At 38.3% G+C, this 21,666-nt stretch overlaps 1 pseudogene; it reads right to left on the minus strand.

Moving 5' to 3' along the window:
- Positions 1 to 1,888: 1,888 nt before the first annotated feature.
- Positions 1,889 to 21,666, minus strand: part of LOC112701426 (uncharacterized) — a 50,733-nt pseudogene continuing 30,955 nt past the window's right edge.

The following is a 21,666-nucleotide window of genomic DNA, read 5'->3' on the forward strand; positions in this document are numbered from 1 at the left end:
CTGCTGTTGCAGCATATATTTTTTCGGATACGTTAGATCCGTATGTGTCATTTATGATTATGTGTAATATGTAATGGTTTAAAAATTCTATGATTCTCCCAGCTAACCATTTTATGATTTTGGCAGTTCTGAAAAGTTGGTAATCTCAGGTGAAAAAGACTATAGAAGTACATTTAGATGTTTTGTGCCGGAGAGATGTGTCGGATCACGAGTAAGTATAGAGGTCAATGCATATTATATAATTTCTTGTAATTATATTTTTAAGCCTCTATTTACCTATAAACATGTTTTACATATAATTTTAACATATTGTAGGTTATAAACCTGGTGGCACTTATAATGACACGTGTATTTCGATGTAGGAATGAAGATCCAATTTGCTGGTTCATGTCTAAACATTTTGCAGTAAAATTATCCCTATAATATTTCTAAATTATTAGTTAATATTTTTGTCTAATAGTTTGAGTGGATATACTAATTTATAAGGAAGTTCTTTTTTCTAGACTAAACCATGCTATGTACTCACATGAGTAAAGTGTATAATTAAATTATCAATTCAAAAATAGTTGTTAAATTGAAGACATATTTTCATTTAACAATTTTTTTGTATGCAGCGATATGCTTTAAGTGACAAATACACACCGGCTGAGGTTATCTGTGATTTCCTTGGAGCATATATGTCACTGAAAATTAGCCACGTCATTAGGGTACAAGTGACCAATTTGTTTTCCATTAATATACTGTTATATTTCTTTAGTGTTTATAATGGTTTAAGGTTTTTTGCAGGTTTTTATCCCTATCTGTGAGGAAACACATTGGTATTTAGTTATTGTTGACTCTACGAGTCGTCGTCTAATCGTATTGAATTCATTGCCTTGTGTCGGAAAACATTAACAATGCAAAAGGAACGTAATTAAAGTGGTAATTATTTGTTCTAAATCAGTACTCAATCATCTAGAATCACTTAACAATTTAAATAACCATTTGTTGTAACTAGTACTCTTTGTCAATTAAAATCATTTACAATTCACTCTTCTTTTTTTTCATGAATTTACTCTTGTACAGGTAACTTATTTAGAAGCGATGTTAGATGATCATATTTTTTATGATGATAAGTCTAAAGTTGTAGATTGCTCCACTTTTTGGCCTATGACACCTTTTGGCCTACCCACTCAAAAAAATAGATCGTAAGTCTAATATTAAATTTTTTTTAAATATCATAACTCATTCAATAGATTATATCTTATATGTATATAATAACTATTTGTTGAATGCTTTTTATCATAGGAATGATAGCGGAGTTTGGGTGACTGGTTGAATCAGAGAATGTACTTTACAAGATGACTTCAACATTCAGGTCATATTTATAAGAAAGTATTTTTAACATAATTTTTCCAACACACTTCTAATTAGAATTATATTGTTGGTGCTCTAAGCAGATTAACGACTCCACACGAATGAGACTTGCCGTGGATTTGATTTTAGAGAAGTACAACGATTTATGTCTCGTAATACAAGAAAATGCTTGGCAATATAGGACCAAGGTGGAAGCAGAGCGTGAAGACATTTGGGAATGAGGAATTATCTTTTTAGATATTTTTAATATTTTCTTTGAAAGACAAAGTACTAAGCTATGTTTCATTTGTTTTTACACTAATTTATCCTTGTATATATTACAATTCTATATTACTAATTTTCTTTACTTTATTGGTTAATATAAATTATTCATAACATATATATTTCCGTAACTAATTATTGCTGAGTATGATGAATACAATATATAACTAATCCATGGTGACTTTATTGTGCTAGTTCACCCAGGAAACTGAGGTACAAACTTATTTAACTAAGCCAAACTTAATATATAACTATTTTATTCAACCTTTAACTATAAAAATATACATATTTCCATCATTCTGTATCAAATTTGAAAGACAATGCTGGCATAGAGAGTAAAAAGACAAGCGTAATCTCTATATCATTGAAGAAAATATTTGACACAGTAGTCAGAACCAACAAGCTGTGTATAATATGGCTTCTAAGCTTTAGCTAACAACCACTTGTGAGAACCGATATCTCATGTTGATGAAGAGGACGATATTTTGGATAGTAAAGCATCAAGTGAGGATTAATCAGTCACAGGCGGGCTACAAGTGAAGTTTTGGCATACAAGAGCTACAACCTTGTTTGCTGCATGATTATTTTTCGCCATCAAAGCAATGTTGCTGTTATTCTGTTCCCAAAATTCCATTTTTTCTTTGTTGTTGGGATCTATATGAAGAACCTACAACCAACATCCACACAGATGTTATTGATGACAACCAAAAACAAATATGCAGTATCAAATCAATAAAGGAGTTAAATATACTCACCGTTTTGTTTGGATCATATGATGCATGTGATGCTGCAAGTATTCTTTCAAATTTCTCAGAATTCCTTTCTCCAACCACAACCACTTGCTTTCTGGAAGGTACACGCAACATATCTACTGCACAACACATGAGGGGCACCGCCATAAGCAAAGCTTTCAATCTTTTCTCAAAAACAGCCTGCACTACCATGTAAAGGGGAATCTTAGACAACTACCAAGTGATAATCACTTTCCACCCTTGGAAACTTGTACAAAGAAGAAAACAAGTTTTCTAGGAGGAAAATGGTGGCAGTTTACGGACCAAAAGGTGCTCTGCATTTCGCTTATAGTGCTCAGCCTTACTTTCAGCAAGCATGGAAGCCAACCTAATAAGATTTAAAGCTGACACCGAGTTCCCAAAGGGTTCTGCCCCATCATGGTCTTCTTTCACAGGGAGAAGAACTGATGTATCTTCCCCAGTATTATTGAAATATCCACCTCCATCCCCATCAAAAAACAAAGCATCCTGCAAGTAACACATCTCAGGAGGAACTCGATGTCTGGCAAAGCACCGTGAAATTTCTTTCAGATTCAGATATCAATCTTTACCTAAATGCCCTACAATTCAATTGCCGATTGAAGCCAGTTGATTTCACCACCAAACTCATAGAGATCCAGTAATCCAGAGATCAGAAAAGCATAATCATCCAAGAAACCGGGTATTTTACATGGAGAATTTCTGAAACTATGATTCAGCCTTTGAGTTTCAGCATTGTGAAGTTCCTTTTTAAAAAATAATGTTGCTTTTTCTGCAATTTGCATGTATTCCTTTGGCTGGAATTTGCAAAACAAAAAGGAGAAAGTTGAATATATTAGCAATTACTCAAAACTAAAAAAAAAGAAGAGAATCTAATTGTCTCCAAGTGTTCCTTTAACAAGCTTCATCCACAATTTCCTTATAACTACCAATGCCAACTAACTCATAAATTGCCAATTCCCATTTTGATCAACAAAACAATATGTGAGTCTTTGGTGCGGTATAAAAGCAGTGTGTCTTTGGTGGGGTATTTTATAACCCACACTACTAACCGGCAAGTGCACCGGGTTGTACCAAGTAATACCTTACGTGAGTAAGGGTCGATCCCACGAGGATTGATGGATCAAGTAACAATAGTGTTTGATAGGATTAACTTAGTTAGGCAAGCAGAAAATGGTTTTGAGATGTTCAAAGAGCATTAAACAGCAAATTTGGAATATTAAAGACAGACAGATAAATAAGTTGAGAATAAAGTATTGAGAAAGCAGTTAAGGTTTCAGAGTTATCTATTTTCCGAATTAACTTTTATTACTAATTAATTCAATCATTCAAGATTTAATTTCATGGCAAACTATATGTGACTAGACCCTAATTCTTTAGACCTTCCTAGTCTCCTCTAAAATTTATTAATTGCTAATTCCTTGGTCAGTTAATTCCAATTAGAAGGTGATGATCAATTTCTAGTTTATATGCCAAAAGAATCCTAATTATCCAAAAATAAGGGAATTATATGTCACGTATCCTGTTAAATACAAACAATTAGGAATTCAGTATAAAATGTTTTCAAGCTGTTGTTCAAGTAAAGAGCTTTTCCAAGTTTTACGAGAACTCAATTAGAACATGGGTCATACTTCCGTTCCACCCATTTTCATGAAATAAACAACGAAAACAATTATTGAAATATAAATCAAGACATGAATTAAATTAAAAAGATCAAACGAATCAATCCATGAAAGTAGACAGAGCTCCTCACCTTAACAATGGAGGATTAGTTGCTCATGATTCAGAGAAAAATAAGGGTTCTGATAACAATGTGTACCATGTCTAAATGTACAGAGTTCCTATTTATAACTAATCCTAATAAATTTAAAATCTAATTATCTAAAACTAAAAATAACATCTTTTCCTAAAAGATAAGATTTGAATTTTTAAATTTGAATTAATTAACAAGTCTTCAGCTGATGGGTGGAGACCACTTGCTTTGTCCATTCTGCAACTTCTAATCTGTGTTTTCTGGGCTGAAAGTTGAGTCAAAACACGACCCAAAATCCACACCAGCGATTTCTGTAGATTCTGCAGATCACGCACGTCACGTGTACGCGTTAGTCAAGTGTACGCGTTGCTGGTCTTCTTCGCAAGTCACGCGGACGCGTCGCTGAGAAAATCTTCAATTCATGCGTACGCGTCGCCATGGATACTTCCAGATCACGCGCACGCGCCAGGCACGCGTGCGCGTCGCTCCTCGCAGCCATCTCCTTTGATTCTTGTGCTGCAGAAACTCCATCAAATCTAGCCGAATGCTACCTAAAATAAGCAGTATTGCACAAAACTCAAAATAGCATCTATAGTGGCTAAAATATAGTTAATTCTTGATTAAACTCAACAATTTAAGTGCAAATTCACTAGGAAAAGATAGACAAGATGCTCACACATCACAACACCAAACTTAAACTGTTGCTTGTCCTCAAGCAACCAAAACTAATATAAGCTTATGATGTGAATTTGCATGAGAATGAGAGTTCGATTAAGCTCGTGTCTCGTCTTATAGTGGGGTTTACAACTGCAATCCTGAATAGGTTTGGCATCTCACTCTCCTTTGAATCAGAAGAGTGTTAGTATCATTCAAAATTAGAATTCGGATAATATTATGAATTATCTGATCTTTTATATTTCAGTTTAATCCTTGAACACAACAAAATTTACTTTAGTTTATTTTTCTTTGGTGCTTTGCACCTTGAGCCTAGTCGTAGACTTTAAATGTTTTGTCTCAAGGGTAACTTGACACAGAAACACCACAAGCACTTAACTGGGGAACTCTTTTTGAGTTCTGATTTTTCTTTTAGTTACTCCCAGACATTGGTGCTCAGAGCCTTTGGCATACTCTGTTAAATGCACTTGGTCTCGACTCTAAGTGTTCTGTCTCAAGGATTACTTGACACCATCACACCACAAGCATGTGACTAGGGAGGCAACTCTTTGAGCTTTTAAACATGTCTGACCTCCCTAGTCATTGATGCTCAGAGCCTTGGACCTTGCTTTTTTATTTATTTATTTATTATTTTTTTCTTTTGCTTCAAGGATTAAATTTTTCTAGATTTCAGAGAAGTCATAATAATTCTCTAAATTCATGTTCCTTATTCATTAACATCCCTTGATTCAAATTCAAATATACACTGTTCATATCATGTATTCAAAAATCATAGAAAATACCACCACTTATAAGTAAATCAGACCATTCTTGAAATTAACTCAAATTCTCATGCAATACATCACTTCTTTTTCCTTTTTTATTATTTTTTTTATATTCAAGTTCAGTGAGTGGTACATGAAACATCTTTTCAGCATTAAAGCAATTAAAAGAAAACTACTAGTCCTAGGATTCTAACTAATAAAGAATCATGCAACAGACAAAGCAAAATAGCAAAAAATCGGAACATAACATAGAAGAAGAGGAGAGGAATAAAAATGAAAGGAACTCAACCACCTTAGTTATCCTAGCGGTCGCTTTATTCTTCAGGTTGTGTTCCTTAGTGAAGATGATTCACCTCCCTTTTGTGCCAGAAAACCAATAAGCGCAGCGTCAATACCAAACTTAAAGGTTTGCTTGTCCTCAAGCAAAGAAGAACTAAAAATAGGAATACATAGTGCTAGGGGAGAGGAATATAAAGATAAAAGAATAAGAGAGACTTAGGATTGGGAGAGAGAGAGAGAAAGAATAGTGAAAACGGTGCGGCGATGGCGATGCGTACTGATAAACCCATATTTTGTGCTTAGTTTGAGTGATTTATTCAATCCTTCACCCACTTATTCATATTAATTGCATGGTTTTACTTTCCCTTCCTTATTATGCGATATATGTGAAAAACATGTTTCTTATGCTTTAAAATTAATTATTTTAGTTACCTTTATTTTCCATTCGATGCCATGATTAGTGTGTTGAATAGTTCAGATATTCTAAGGCAGGAATGACTTAAAGGATGAAAAAGGAAACATACAAAAATGGAAGGAAAGCGTAAAATGGAGTTTTGGAGAAACTGGCATCCACGCGATCGCATGGACGACGCGACCGCGTGCCAAGAGCGAAGAAGCAGCGAGCGGCCGCATGACTGACGCGACCGTGAACCTAAAGAAGAACACCTATGACACGGCCCCATGACTGGCGCGACCGCACGACAAGAAAAACTCCAATTGACGCGACCGCGTGACCCACGCGGACGCGTGACAGAGGCCACACACCAGAAATTGCAGAAAACGCTCATAGCAAATTCTAAAGCCCTTTTTGGCCCAAATCCAAGTCCAGAAGGCATAGAGCAGGGGTTATGAAGTGTGGGAATGCATCCATTCGTAGGAGTCTCCGAATTTTAGTCACTTTCGATGATTGAGGTTTAGTTGGAGAGAGGTTCTCTCCTCTCTCTTTAGGATTAGAATTTAGATTTAGGATTTATTTGCTTTGAGGATTATCTTTTTATCAGGTTCAATATTCCTTTTTCATTACTTGCTTTCTCAATTTAGTTTATGAATTCTTCTATGTTATATATTACTCTTTCGAATTAATGTTATTTGAGGTATTTTAGTTAATATTGCTTTCTTTTATTTATGTTATTGATTATTCCCAATCTGAAGACATTTTTATTCCAGTAGATTTAATCCCTTTCCTTTTGGTCTTGGTTAAGAAATCAGTAATTCAGGAGTTATCTTAGCTCAACATAATTGATAACTGTTATCTTTGCTAATTGAATTGAACTTCAATAATCCCAACCTTTTCTTAGGAAATAAATAGGATTCGAAGGTCAAAACTAATTGGCCCCTTGACTTTCCTTTGCTTTAGCAAAGGTTAACTAAGTAGAATTAAGATTCAACTTTCATTATTATTGATAAGAATAACTAAGTCTGGACTTCCAATTTCTCATACCATGCCAAAGGGTTTGCTTTACAGTATTTATTTATTTTAATTGCCATTTAAATTATTTGCCATATTGATTCTTCATCCTCAAACCCCAATTTACAATCTCCATAACCAATAATAAGAACATACCTCCCTGCAATTCCTTGAGAAGACGACCCGAGGTTTAAATACTCAGTTATCAATTTTAAAGGGGTTTGTTACTTGTGACAACCAAAACGTTTGCACGAAGGGATTTCTGTTGGTTTAGAATCTATATGTACAACGCGACTACTTTTATAAAATTCTTTACTAGCAAAAATCCTAACGTCAAAATGGCGCCGTTGCCGGGGAATTGCAAACGTGTGCCTTATTATTGGTTATTGTAAATATTTTTCAAAAAAAAATATATTTTTCTTTTACTTGTTTATTTGTTTCTCCTTTTTCCCCCTTATTTCTGATAACTACTATGAATTCTCACCCCTCTCGCTTTGAGTTTGGTTCTAACTTTGTTGAAGGAAATAGAAACCACAGAAGGAATATGCATCAAGGTCAGACCAATCAAGGATGGATGGAGCCAAGAGGATCTAATCAACCCTTTAGGCAACAACACCCTCCAAGATATCATGGACAACGACCATTCTACAATGCATACCCAGCTGAAAGATATGGTGGACAACCTTGTAACTACCAACAAGCCCCACCCTGTGCTCTGAGACCATCCTCTCGGCATAACTTCGAACCACCACACTCACAAGCTTCTTTTCACCATTCACTACCACATGATCCTTATCCACCCCAACGCCAATCCAATTACTCCCACGAACCACCACTCCCTTATGCACCATGTCCATATCCATCAAGCCAACAATCACAGGTTCGCTTCGAAGAATCAGTAAACCAATTCAATGCAACCCTTCATCAACTGGAGCAAGCAATAAATCAATTATCTTCCAGACGTTCAGACACTCAACAGACTCCCATGGCTTCATGTGGAGAATCTAATGAAGAACGCATCACGAAGAAAATACTAGAGACTCCAGTGGACAGCATAGAGCATAACTTCGTACTGGAACCAATAGAGGGCGCTATCATTGCAGAAGAAGAAGAGTTGGTTGAAGATTTAGGAGATGCCGAACCGCCACCTGAATCCAGAGTTGTGGAGAACTCCGTCAAGGATGTTACAATTGATGCTAAAGAGGATGTTGCGCAGCCCCCAATGTAGATATCTTATGAAGAACTAAACGGAATTACCCAAGACACATGTTTCCTTGATGATGATGATCACCAGTCAAGTCTTCCTAGTGACGAACTTGCACCCACAAGTGAATTCTTTGAGACAGAAGAATCTTCCCCAAGTGAATACGACCATAATGCAGAGGTCGACCTTTCTCAACCTCCTAATTATGACTCAAGTGATGAGGAAGATATGGAAGACTTTGACCAGGACATGGCTGGAATGGAAAAGGTTTGCAAGGAAGTGGAGGAATTCACTGAAGACCACAAGGGAGTAGAGCTTGTAGAACCACTGAAAACATTGATCCCAAGGCCACTACCACTCAACACAAACTTCAAGTGGGTATAATCCTTGACCTTTATCTTCAATTTTCCACTTGAATATGGTTTGCTTGAGACAGATGGCCAGCTTAGAGCTCTTTGCGGCTTTAAGAGGAAAAGGGAAATGACTCGCACTCAGCGCTGGTATGCAAGATTCAATGAGGTTTCGCACTTCAATTTGAGGTGCAAGAATTGGTGTCAAGCTCAATCTAAAGGATCTCGAAAGCTGTTTGGTCACTGCAGTGAGAATTCGGATTACTCATCACCCGGCTGGAACGATGTAGATCAAGACAAAGATGGGTGTAGAAGAAAAGTTTGGGATCCTGGAGTCTATTCTGACATTCAACACTCCGGGAGCCTGCAAGCCTGTTTGAACTCACACAAGGGCTTTACGTACTTTGTTTGGGACCCCGGAGGATGCTGGCATTCCAAACACTGGTGGAGATTTCTGGACGAATTCAAGCACAAGCCACCATGACAGGAAGCTCATCAAATGTCCAACTTAAGGACTTTAACTAAAAGTGCTAGGTGGGAGACAACCCACCATGGTATGATCGTTTTTGTTTCCATTTTATTTCGTTTTTGTTTATTTTATATTGTTTATTTCTATTGAACCTGGATGTTATTCATAACATTTGCATTTATCACTGCATACTGCATAATTACATACCTGCATAAAAAAAAGAGAGAGAAAAAGGGCGTGCGACGCGACCGCATCGATCATGCGATCGCGTCAGTTGTGACAAAACACCTCCCACGCGTCCGCGTCACTCACGCGGCCGCGTGACCTGGAAATTGGCGTAAAGATCCAACGCCCAGAAAGTTGGGCTGGAATCGTGTGGCCATTGTGCGTTTCGCACAAGACGCGACCGCATCAATCACACACAACCAATCCCACGTGACAGCGTGAGCGACGGGATCGCGTCGCATGGATTGCACAACCCCCAACAAGGAGACAGAGAGTTGCGCCGACACGACGCTGGAATCGTGCGTTTAGCACAATTTCAAGCGATGCGATCGCATGCCTCAGGCGATCGCGTCATCCCCTCTTTTATCCGTTCCATGCGATCGCGCGACCCACGCAATCGTGTCAACCCCTATTCCACCCCAACCACGCGACCGTGTGCCCCATGCGATCGCGTGAATCCAAATTCGATTACACCCTGTGACCCAAAACCCTACCCATTCGCATGCCCCCCCAAACCCTTCTCCTCCCTCTCTTCTCCCCAACCATCCAGCCACCACCACCGGCCACTGCCGCCCCCGTTGACCACTCAGAACCCACCGCCACGCCACCCCCATCCTTCCTCCCCCTCTTTCTTCTTCTCCTCTCCTCTTCTCCCTCCACCTCCGCTGCCCCACCTCCGCGATCGCCACCTACCGCGCCGCCATCACCGCCACACCCCTATCCGCCCACAACCACCACCCTCAACCCCCGTCCCAACCCTTTCCCCCTTCCCTTTCCCGAAGCCCCTACCCCCAACCAGCAGCCACCGCCACCGCGCCACCCTCCTCCATCGCGCCAGACGCCTGATGATTGGATTTTTGACGGTTTAGAGTTTCTCAAATAAAATCTCGTCGAAGTATAGTTTCTAAACCAAGCAATAATCTTTTCATACAAAAAGTTGTTTGTCACTAAAACAAACCCCTAAATTTATAAACCGAAGTATTGAAACCTCGGGTCATTCTCCCTAGGAATTACAATAGAGTGTCTTGTTATTGGTTGTGAGTTATTTTGGGGTTTTGATATGAAGCATGAAAAGTAAAGGGCAATGAAAATAAACTAACAACTATAAAAGGCTCTTGGCAAGGTATGAAAATTAGAAGTCCTATCCTAGTTATCCTTCTCAATTGTGATGAGAATTGTTCATTGCTACCACTTAGTTAACCCTTACTAAATAAAGGAAAGTCAAGTGGATGAATTGACTTGAGCCACAAGTCCTAGCCAACTCCCAAGGAAAGACTAGCTTTAGTGCACTCCAAACCAATCAGTAATCTCTCCAATTACCAATCAACAAAGGAATTAGATAACTCAAGTGTCACTAATTACTCTACCTAGGCCAAGAGGGACAAAACCTACCCTAAAATCCAACCAAGCATTTTATCAAACACTTGGAAGGCATATAAGAAAAGCATAGAAAATTGATAACAAGAATAAAATCTAACAACAATTATTGCAAAGAATTAACAACAACAATCAAGGAAATCACAATTATCATAAATTACTTCAAATTGCATTATTCAAAGAAAACAAAGTAACAACAATCTATCCAAAACAAAATGAAGAATTACAATTATTAAAGCACATAACTAGAAAGAGGAGGAGGAGAAGATTGAGAATTGGTAAAGGAAAAGTGAATCAAAGCATGAATTAAACCTAGATCTAAGAAGAGAGATTAACCTAAACCTAATCCTAATTCTAGAGATAAGTGAGAGCTTCTCCCTCTAAAACTAATCCTAATTATGCTAGATTGATTGCCTTCCCCTCAATCCTTAATCCTTTTATTCCTTTCTATCAGCATTTGGCGCCAAAATGGGTTCAGAAACCCTCTCAAATCGCCAGGCACGTGTTGCTTTAATGAAGTCATGTGCAGTCATCGACGCGTGCGCGCACGGTACGCGTGCGCGTTCCTGGTCGATTCTGCAATGTGCGCGCGGGCGCCTTGTGTGCGTGCGCGTGCATGGCTGACTTTGCTTCTTTGACTTTTTATGCTTCTCTCCACTTGTATGCTTCCTTCCTTGCTTCCTTTGATCCATGCCTAGCCTATTTCAATCCTGGAATTACTAGCAAACACATCAAGGCATCTTATGGAATCAAGGAGAAATTAGAATTCATCAAAATAAGGCTTAAAAAGCATGTTTTTACACTTAAGCATAAATACAGGAGAGATAACAAAACCATGCTAATTCATAGGTTAAATGCGAGAAAAAGGTCATCAAAATACTCTAAATTCAATACAAGATAAACCCTAAAAATGGGGTTTATCAACGCCACCACCCCATTCCCCATCCACCTCTCTGCCTCAATCTCCTTCATTAGCCTTCCAGGTTCCGCAAAACGTCACCCTTCTATCCATTCGTAGTTACTTCATATTTTTCTGTTCATGTTCATATTTAGGCTAGTTAGATATGCATGTTGTAGTGGATTCTAGGTTGTTAGGTAGCCTAGGATGTGGTTAGTGGATTTAGGCCTGATAATTGCGCTGTTCGTGTTTCTTGCTTTATGATTTTCGCAATTCTGATGATTCTGTGATGTTGCCATTGTTCATATGCTATACTTGCTTATTTCATGCTACTTTTTACATTGCCTTTTTCATGTTCATACTCCTTATATGTGATTGCAGCTATGTTTTAATTTTCATTCATATGAACTGTTTTGTTGATGTTTATTTTCCGGGATAATCCAATTTTAGCCGTAATGCTGCCCAAATTTCTATAAAATGTTTCCATTCATGTCTTGGTTTTGGCATTTTCAACTGTGCTTTCCTTAGATTTTACCAAACCAATTCATGAATGCCAGGGAACGCATTCTTATTCTCTTTGATCTCCTGGTTCATAAATTGCATTTTGGATGTTTGATTCCAATTTTTGCTATTTCTATATCTATCTAAATCAACATCAACCTATTTTCCTTGTTTGGTTATGAGTTACCTGTAGCTTCTAATTATGAATGCTTGTTACTTAGAAACTTATCCTTATGCCACTTACCTTAACCCATTTTTCACTAACTCACTAATTTTAACTTCCTAAACTCTTTCTCAATTCTAACCAAACTAACCTTTTAAAACATCTCTTCTGGTTTTTCACTTTCTTTTAACCTTCTAACTATGGCATACTGATACTTTTTCCTAATTAACATGCCTTCTATTACATTTTGGATTGTCAATTCTTCCTTTCGAACTTTTAACTCCTATACAATCCTTAATGCACATTTACTTAACTCATTTTCCTCATTCTAATTCTCCTTTGCCACTTTGTGTCTCTTTTGACTATTTGCCTATTTGTTTTCCTATTTTTTATTATATCCTGGTTTTCTGTTTTTCAGGATGTCAGATTCCCAGAGAAAGGGAAAAGAAAAGGCTACCACTGGCAAACGTAAAAGAGGAGATTCATCTATGTCTATCATAGATCTTATGCATGATGCCTCCTAGCGGGAGAAACACTTTACCGCGCAGGAGAAGGCTGACCAGCTACTCCCTACTACTGATCCAATTAAGTTTGCAAACCGGTACTGTGAGCTAAAGTTTCCTAAGTTTGCTACCTCCAGAAACCTGTACCTGGAGAGGACTTTGAAAATCCCAAAAGAACTACAGCAGTACACCTCCGATCAGATCAAACAGAGAGGCTGGTTCTTCTTGGAGCGAAACTTGACTGAGGTAAATGCTTCCTGGGTAAGAGAGTTTTACTGCAATTACTTCAAGACTTCCCTAGATGCCGTGCACCTAAGAGGAAAACAGATACTGGTCACTGAAGAGGTCATTGAGGATATTCTGCACCTTCTACCAAAGTCTGATCAGCCTGACGGTTACCACAAGGCTGAGGAGGACATGCGCTTCATGAGGTTTGATTGGGATGCTGTCAAGGCAAGGATAGCCCTTGACCCGACTGTTCCATGGGAATTGGGTCAGGACACCACCATGCCTAAGGGAATCAAGCGAATTTACTTAAATGATGAGGCTCGGCTATGGCATCAGATCCTGAGCAACTTTGTTATGCCAAGTACCCATGAGACTGTGATACCTGCTGCCATGATCACCCTCCTCTGGTGTGTGATTGAGGGTAAGGACCTGTACCTGCCACGTTTTATCCGGTCCTACATGGCCAGGGTCCACATCTGAGCCACTCTACCCTTTCTGTATCTGATTACCCAGCTCGAACGTCGAGCTGACGTACCGTGGGAGGATACTGATGAGAGGCCACCTGCTGCAGAGTGTAGGAAGATTATTCCTCACAGCAGGAACTTTCTGGCCTTGGGCTACAGACCTAATTTCCTTACTCCTTTAGATGAGACAGCACACCTTCAGCTGCCCCCTCTTCTTCCACTGCTGTACCTACCCCGCCCACTGCTCCTCCAGCTACTCATGAGCCTATCTACCATTTAGTGCATCGACTGTTTGCCCACTTGGACCGTATGGAGCGTCGCAGCAAGCGACGCTATGAGCACATCAAGTTGATGATTCGGTCCGGCGGCGACATCCCCTCCAAGCCTGACACCCGTTCTGATACATCTGAGGCGGAGGCATTCGATCACGAGGAGCCGGCACCCACACAGGCTGCGCAGGCAGGCTCAGAGTAGACTGCACCCCAGCAGGAGGACCCACCTCAGATTCAGGCTGCAGACCCTGAGATCCCTATTCAGATAGCCCCTCCTCTACAGCAACCAGATCCTCAGACCACCACCACAGAGACTCTAGCTACCCATCCTTCTGGAGATGACACTCCTTCACACCCAGCTTGAGTGAGCATCGAGGACGATGCTATTATTTAAGTGTGGGGAGGTTGCCATCTCTGGCATATCTTTATTTTGGTGAACCACTACAAACTCTCTCTTATTTTGTTCATTTTCTGTATTTTTGCATATTTTTCTCTTTTTTTTGCTTTTTATTGTACTTTTTGCATTTTGCACTTTGAGCTATATGTATACTATTTTGGATATTTTAGCTTGATTTGCACATTAGTTTACTAGTTATATTTTAAGTGGATTAATTAGTATAGTTTACCCTTTTTAGTATATGATAGTTGACTTGATTGAAAATAAGAAAAGGAGTAAGCTAGAGACCTCAACAGAAACAATCCACACACCTTGTATATATAGCATTACATGTTAGATAGTTAACAACATTTCATCAAGGAGAAACACTAAAACCTTAAAGGCCACCCAAAACAATTTTTTTTATGAGAATAATGGGAATTTTTAACTAAACCTGCATGACATATATGAATGATATATGATGTTTGAGTTAGAGAACACACAGCCTGTGAGTTTTGAGCTTAATTGTATGGTTACATTCAAACCATAAATTTCATTCCTGTGTGTTTGCCCTTCTTTTTATTTTTCTGATGTTCTTTACTTTGCTTTAATCTATATATCCAGTATAGAATATAGATACATACCAAGATAGGATTGAGGCCATTTTTTATTAAAACTCACTTATCCCAAATAAAGCCTACCTTTTATACCATCCTTGTTAACCCCCTTGAGCTTTTAAATCCCCCTTGTTTTATAACCACATTACTAGCCTTAAGCAGAAAAATAAATTAAAAATCTCAAGTTGAATCCTTGGTTAGCTTAAGATAGAAATTGTGTAATTGTTTAAGTGTGGAAAAACTTTATGGAAACATGGATGATAGAAACAAAGGTAGTTGAAAAGAATAAATATGTTTTGGGAAGCATGCTCATGTGAAATTAAAATAATTAATTACCATGTGCATTTAAAAAAAATGCAAATTAAAGCAAGTGCACATGGAGCAAAAATTAAAAGTAATGCATGAGCATGTAACATAAAAAGTGGGAAATATGGGAAAATAGGTAAAGAAGCTTTGCTTTATAAAATATGTATGTTAGGTGAGATCTTAGACTAATCAAGGATTCACTTAATTAGCTCACTTGGCCTTATACATATACCCTTACCTCTACCTCGGCCCCATTACAACCTTGAAAAGACCTCATGATCTTTGTATGTCTATATTTTATGATTGTTGATTGGTTAGATGAAGAACAAAGTTATAGAAAGCAAGGATAAAAAGAAGAATAGAGTGATTAACCCAATAAACACTGAGTGATTAGAGAGTAAACACAAAATCCAGTGAGGGTTCAATAACTCATCAACATATATCTATGCTTAATTTGTTAATTGTCTTGCAAGTTTATAAAATATTTTTCTTCCCATCTCAAGTGTAAAAGTGCTTTAACATTATCTAAGGTTGGCTATGTATATATGATTCCTTGAGAATGTGAATTGATTTAACTACATGTAAGCTTTATATATGAGTGAATAAAATTAGAATTGCATTGCATGGTATTCCACCACTTCAACCTTATTTTTATCTTGGATATAGCATGAGGACATGCTATTGTTTAAGTGTGGAGAGGTTGATAAACCCATATTTTGTGATATATTTTGTGCTTAGTTTGAGTGATTTATTCAATCCTTCACCCACTTATTCATATTAATTGCATGGTTTTACTTTCCCTTCCTTATTATGCGATGTATGTGAAAAACATGTTTCCTATGCTTTAAAATTAATTATTTGTTACCTTTATTTTCCATTCGATGCCATGATTAGTGTGTTGAATAGTTCAGATCTTCTAAGGCAAGAATGACTTAAAAGATGAAAAAGGAAATATACAAAAATGGAAGGAAAGCGTAAAACGGAGTTTTGGAGAAACTGGCATCCACGCGATCGCATGGACGACGAGACCGCGTGCCAAGAGTGAAGAAGCAGCGACGCAGCTGCATGACTGATGCGACCGCGCACCTAAAGAAGAACACCTATGACGCGACCGCATGACTGACGCGGCCGCGCGACAAGGAAAACTCCAATTGACGCGACCGCGTGACCCATGCGGACGCGTGACAGAGGCCATGCACCAGAAATTGCAGAAAATGCTCATAGCGAATTCTGAAGCCCTTTTTGGCCCAAATCCAAGTCCAGAAGGCATAGACCAGGGGTTATGAAGTGTGGGAATGCATCCATTCGGAGGAGTCTCCGAATTTTAGTCACTTTCGATGATTGAGGTTTAATTGGAGAGAGGTTCTCTCTTCTCTCTTTAGGATTAGGATCTAGATTTAGGATTTATTTGCTTTGAGGATTATCTTTTTATCAGGTTCAATATTCCTTTTTCATTACTTGCTTTCTCAATTTAGTTTATGAATTCTTCTATGTTACAGATTACTCTTTCGAATTAATGTTATTTGAGGTATTTCAGTTAATATTGCTTTCTTTTATTTATGTTATTGATTATTCCCAATCTGAAGACATTTTTATTCCAGTAGATTTAATCCCTTTTCTTTTGGTCCTGGTTAAGAAATCAGTAACTCAGGAGTTATCTTAGCTCAACATATTTGATAACTATTATCTTTGCTAATTGAATTGAACTTCAATAATCCCAACCTTTTCTTAGAAAATAAATAGGATTCGAAGGTCAAAACTAATTAGTCCCTTGACTTTCCTTTGATTTAGCAAAGGTTAATTAAGTAGAATTAAGATTCAACTTTCATTATTATTGATAAGAATAACTAAGTCTGGACTTCCAATTTCTCATACCTTGCCAAAGGGTTTGCTTTTCAGTATTTATTTATTTTAATTGCCATTTAAATTATTTGCCATATTGATTCTTCATTCTCAAACCCCAATTTACAATCTCCATAACCAATAATAAGAACATACCTCCCTGCAATTCCTTGAGAAGACGACCCGAGGTTTAAATACTCAGTTATCAATTTTAAAGGGGTTTGTTACTTGTGACAACCAAAACGTTTGCACGAAGGGATTTCTGTTGGTTTAGAATCTATATCTACAACGTGACTATTTTTATAAAATTCTTTACTAGCAAAAATCCTAACGTCACTGATGAGAGAACTTTTGCGTGGTCTAGAATTCAGAATAAATTCTCGTTGCAGGTATAGCTTCTAAACCAACAAAAGTCCTTGCATACAAACATTTTGGTTGTCACAAGTAACAAACCCCTTAAAATTGATAATCAAATATTTAAACCTTGGGTCGCCTTCTCAAGGAATTGCAGGGAGGTATGTTCTTATTATTGGTTATGCAAAAGTATGTTTGGGGTTTTGGATTAAGGTATAAGGTATGTTGAATGACACTTAAAATAAAATAATAACAACTGTAAAATAAACTCTTGGTAAGGTATGAGAACTGGAAGTCCTATCCTAGTTATCCTTATCAATTGTGATGAGAATTGGATTTTTCTCCCACTTTGTTAACCTCTAACTATGAAGGTAAGTCAAGTGAATGAATTAATTCGAATCCTCAAGTCCCAGTCTTTCCTTGGGAAAAGTCAGAGTTATTGGATCTCGAATCAATTCTTGAAGAATTCCAATTTTCAATCAACAATGAGTTTGATAACTCAAAAGTCACCAATTAATCAACCAAAGCCAAAAAGTAGAAAAATCTAAATTATTTATATCATAAATAAGAGAAATAAATCATAGATCTGAAGATATCTCAAATTATATTTAAATAAGAAAATTAATCCAAACTTGGAACATTGAAAATAAATAAATACAAAGAATATTGAACTTGAGATGCAGAAGAAATATTCATAATCCAAATAAAAATCCTAATCATACTCCTAATCCTAATCCTAAGAGAGAGGAGAGAACCTCTCTCTCTAAAAACTACATCTAAAATTGTGAAAAGTGAATTATGAGAGCCTCCTCTCAAGTCCCCTTCATTCCTCCACTTTGCAGCCTTTAATCTGCATTTTCTGGGCTTGAAACTGGGCCGGAAATAGCCCAGGATTCGCTGTTTGCGAAATCTGTCACGCTGATTTTCGCAGATGCAACGCGTCCGCGTGGATGACGCGTTCGCGTCGCCTATCTGTATGGCCACTATGGAAAATTATATATCAAATTGAAGCTCCGGATGTTAGCTTTCCAACGCAAGTGGAACCAGGTCATTTGAACCTTTGTAGCTCAAGTTATGGTCGTTTTAGTGCGAGAGGGTCAGGCTGATAGCTTTGCAGTTTCTTCAACTTCTTGTATTCCTTCCACTTTTGCATGCTTCCTTTCCATCCTCTAAGCCATTCTTGCCCTGTAATCCCTGAAATCACTTAACACACATATCAAGGTATCTAATGATAATAAGAGAGGATTCAATAAAAGAAAATAAAAGCCAAAGAAGCATGTTTTCAATCATAGAACAAATTCTGGGAAGGAATTGTAAAACATGCAAATAGTATGAATAAATGGGTAAAGAGTTGATAAAATCCACTCAATTAAGCACAAGATAAACCATAAAATAGTGGTTTATCAGTCACGTATGCATGCAGCATGCGTATGTGTCGGTCACGAATTTTTCATAATGACGCGTAAGTGTCAGGCACGTGTCCGCGTGCTCTTGATTTTGTGTGATTCGCGCGAAGCCAGCCGAGCGCCCGCGCGACTCTCTGTTTGCATGGCTTGGGAGCCAATTTTTATACGATGCATTCACGTCGTGCATGCGCTCGCGTGGATGGCCATAAGTGCAACTAACACGAACGCGTCGGTCACGCGTCCGCGTGCCCAAATTTGTGCTTTTAGCACACTTCCTGCCCCAAGGCAGCACTACTATCTGTCCAAACACTCTTTGACGTTGATTCTGCAGGTCACGTGTCTGCGTTAGTGACGCGCACGCGTGGATGGCGAAAATTCCAAACGACGCACACGCGTAGAGTACGCGTACGTGTGGTCATGTAAGTGCGCCAAGCATGAGACCAGCGCCATTCCCGCGCAACTCTCTGTCAATTATTGTTTTTCACGCACACATGATTGACTAAGTGCGCCAAGCATGAGACCAGCGCCATTCCCGCGCAACTCTCTGTCAATTATTGTTTTTCACGCACACATGATTGACGCGTTCGCGTCAGTGATGCTTGTGCATCGTGTGCTTTTTCTCTCTCTCTTCTTTTTTTTATTAGCTTGAGGTGTTCGATTCCTGTGATAAAATAGCTGCATGATCAGAAAATTAGTGAGAACTCAATAAAATACTAAGAAGACTACTATTACAAAAAATAGCTAAGGATACGAATTTATCGGGTTGCCTTCCGACAAGCGCTTCTTTATCATCACTAGCTTGACGGTCAGTTCTGCTAATTCAGCAGATGAGTGGACCTCTGGCGATCAATCTCGCCTCCAAGATAGTGCTTCAACCTCTGGCCATTCATTGTAAATTTCCTGTCAGAATTCTCGTCCTGTATTTCCACATGACCATATGGTGAAGCTCTGGTAACCACAAACTGTCCTGACCATCGGAATTTCAGCTTCTCGGGAAAGAATTTGAACCTTGAATTATATAAAAGCACTCTTTGTCCTGGCTTAAAGACTCTTATGGCAATCTTTTTGTCATGCAGTAGCTTGGTTCTTTCCTTATAGAGCTTGGCATTCTCATAGGCTGAATATCTGAATTCATCAAGCTTATTCAACTGAAGTATTCGCCTGATTCCTGTAGCTTCCGAATCAAGATTCAGATACCTGATTGCCCAGTAAGCTTTATGCTCCAGCTCAACTGGCAAGTGACAGGCTTTGCCATAGACCAATTGATAAGGGGACATGCCAATGGGAGTATTGTACGCTGTCCGGTATGCCCAGAGAGCATCATCAAACTTCCTAGACTAGTTCTTTCTGGAAATACTGGCGGTCTTCTCTAGAATCCTCTTAAGTTCCCTGTTGGAAACTTCAACCTGTCCACTTGTCTGAGGGTGATAGGGGGTTGTCACTTTATGACAGACTCCATATCTCAACAGAAGAGAGTCCATATGTCTGTTGCAGAAATGGCTTCCTCCATCACTAATGAGTGTCCGTGGGACACCAAACCGGCTAAAGATATATCTCTGAAGAAAGCTCATTACCACTTTGGCATCATTGGTGGGTAAAGCCACAGCTTCCACCCACTTGGACACATAGTCAACTGCCACTAGAATATAGTTGTTTGAATGTGAGGGTGAAAAAGGTCCCATGAAATCAATACCCCACACATCAAACAACTCAACCTCAAGAATTCCCTATTGTGGCATTTCATGGTTGGCAGGGAGATTTACAGCTTTTTCACATCTGCCACAGTGCTTGATAAACCCCAATTTGACGGTTTATCTTGTATTGAATTTAGAGTATTTTGATGACCTTTACCCACATTTATTCAATGAAATAGCATGGTTTTATAACTTCTCCTTTAATTGTGCTTAAGAGTGAAAACATGCTTTTTAGGTCTTAAAATAGTTAAATTTAATTCACCTTGATTCCATTAGATGCCTTGATATGTTTGTTAAGTGATTTAAGGTTTAGGAGGCAAAGATTGGATCAAGGGAATGAAGAAAGAAAGCATGAAAAGTTGGAGAACTCATGAAGAAATAAAAGAACCGGAAAGCTATCAAGCCGACCTCTTCGCACTTAAATGACCATAACTTGAGGTACAGAGGTCCAAATGATGCGGTTCTAGTTGGGTTGGAAAGCTAACATCCGGGGCTTCAAAACGATATAAGATTTGCCATAGTTGCTACACGTATGGTGGCGCGCACGCGCATAGTACGCGCACGCGCCGTTGCTGCCACCTGGTTCAGTTAAAGCAAAACGTGGCCAGCGAATTCTAAAGCCTTGTGGGCCCAATCCAACTCATTTCTGATGCTATTTAACCCAAGAAATGAAGAGGGAAACACATGTTGGTTACCATTAGTCATAGTTTAGTTTCAGAAGTAGTTAGAATTAGTTTCTAGAGAGAGAAGCTCTCACTTCTCTCTAGAATTAGGATTAGGATTAGGATTAGTTCTTAGATCTAGGTTTTAATCTTTGCTTTCTTCTACTTCTACATCTCAATTCCTTGTTGTTAGATTCATTCTTCTTCCATTCTTTTGTTGTAATTTCCTTTATGTTGTTCTTGTGTTTTTGTTGTAGATCTACTTTTGTTTCTTCTACTTTCTTCCAATTCAATTCAAGGTAATTCATAATAGATGTGTTTCTTTTGATTGTTGTTATTAATTCTTTTCAATAATTGTTGTTAGAATCTACTCTTGTTATCAATTTACTATGCTTTTCTTTCGTACCCTCCAAGTGTTTGATGAAATGCTTGGTTGGATTTTAGAGTAGAATTTTATACTCTTGGCTTGGAAAGGTAACTTAGGAACCC

This window comes from Arachis hypogaea, chromosome 7 (genome assembly GCF_003086295.3).
Source record: "Arachis hypogaea cultivar Tifrunner chromosome 7, arahy.Tifrunner.gnm2.J5K5, whole genome shotgun sequence".
Taxonomy (NCBI): domain Eukaryota; kingdom Viridiplantae; phylum Streptophyta; class Magnoliopsida; order Fabales; family Fabaceae; genus Arachis; species Arachis hypogaea.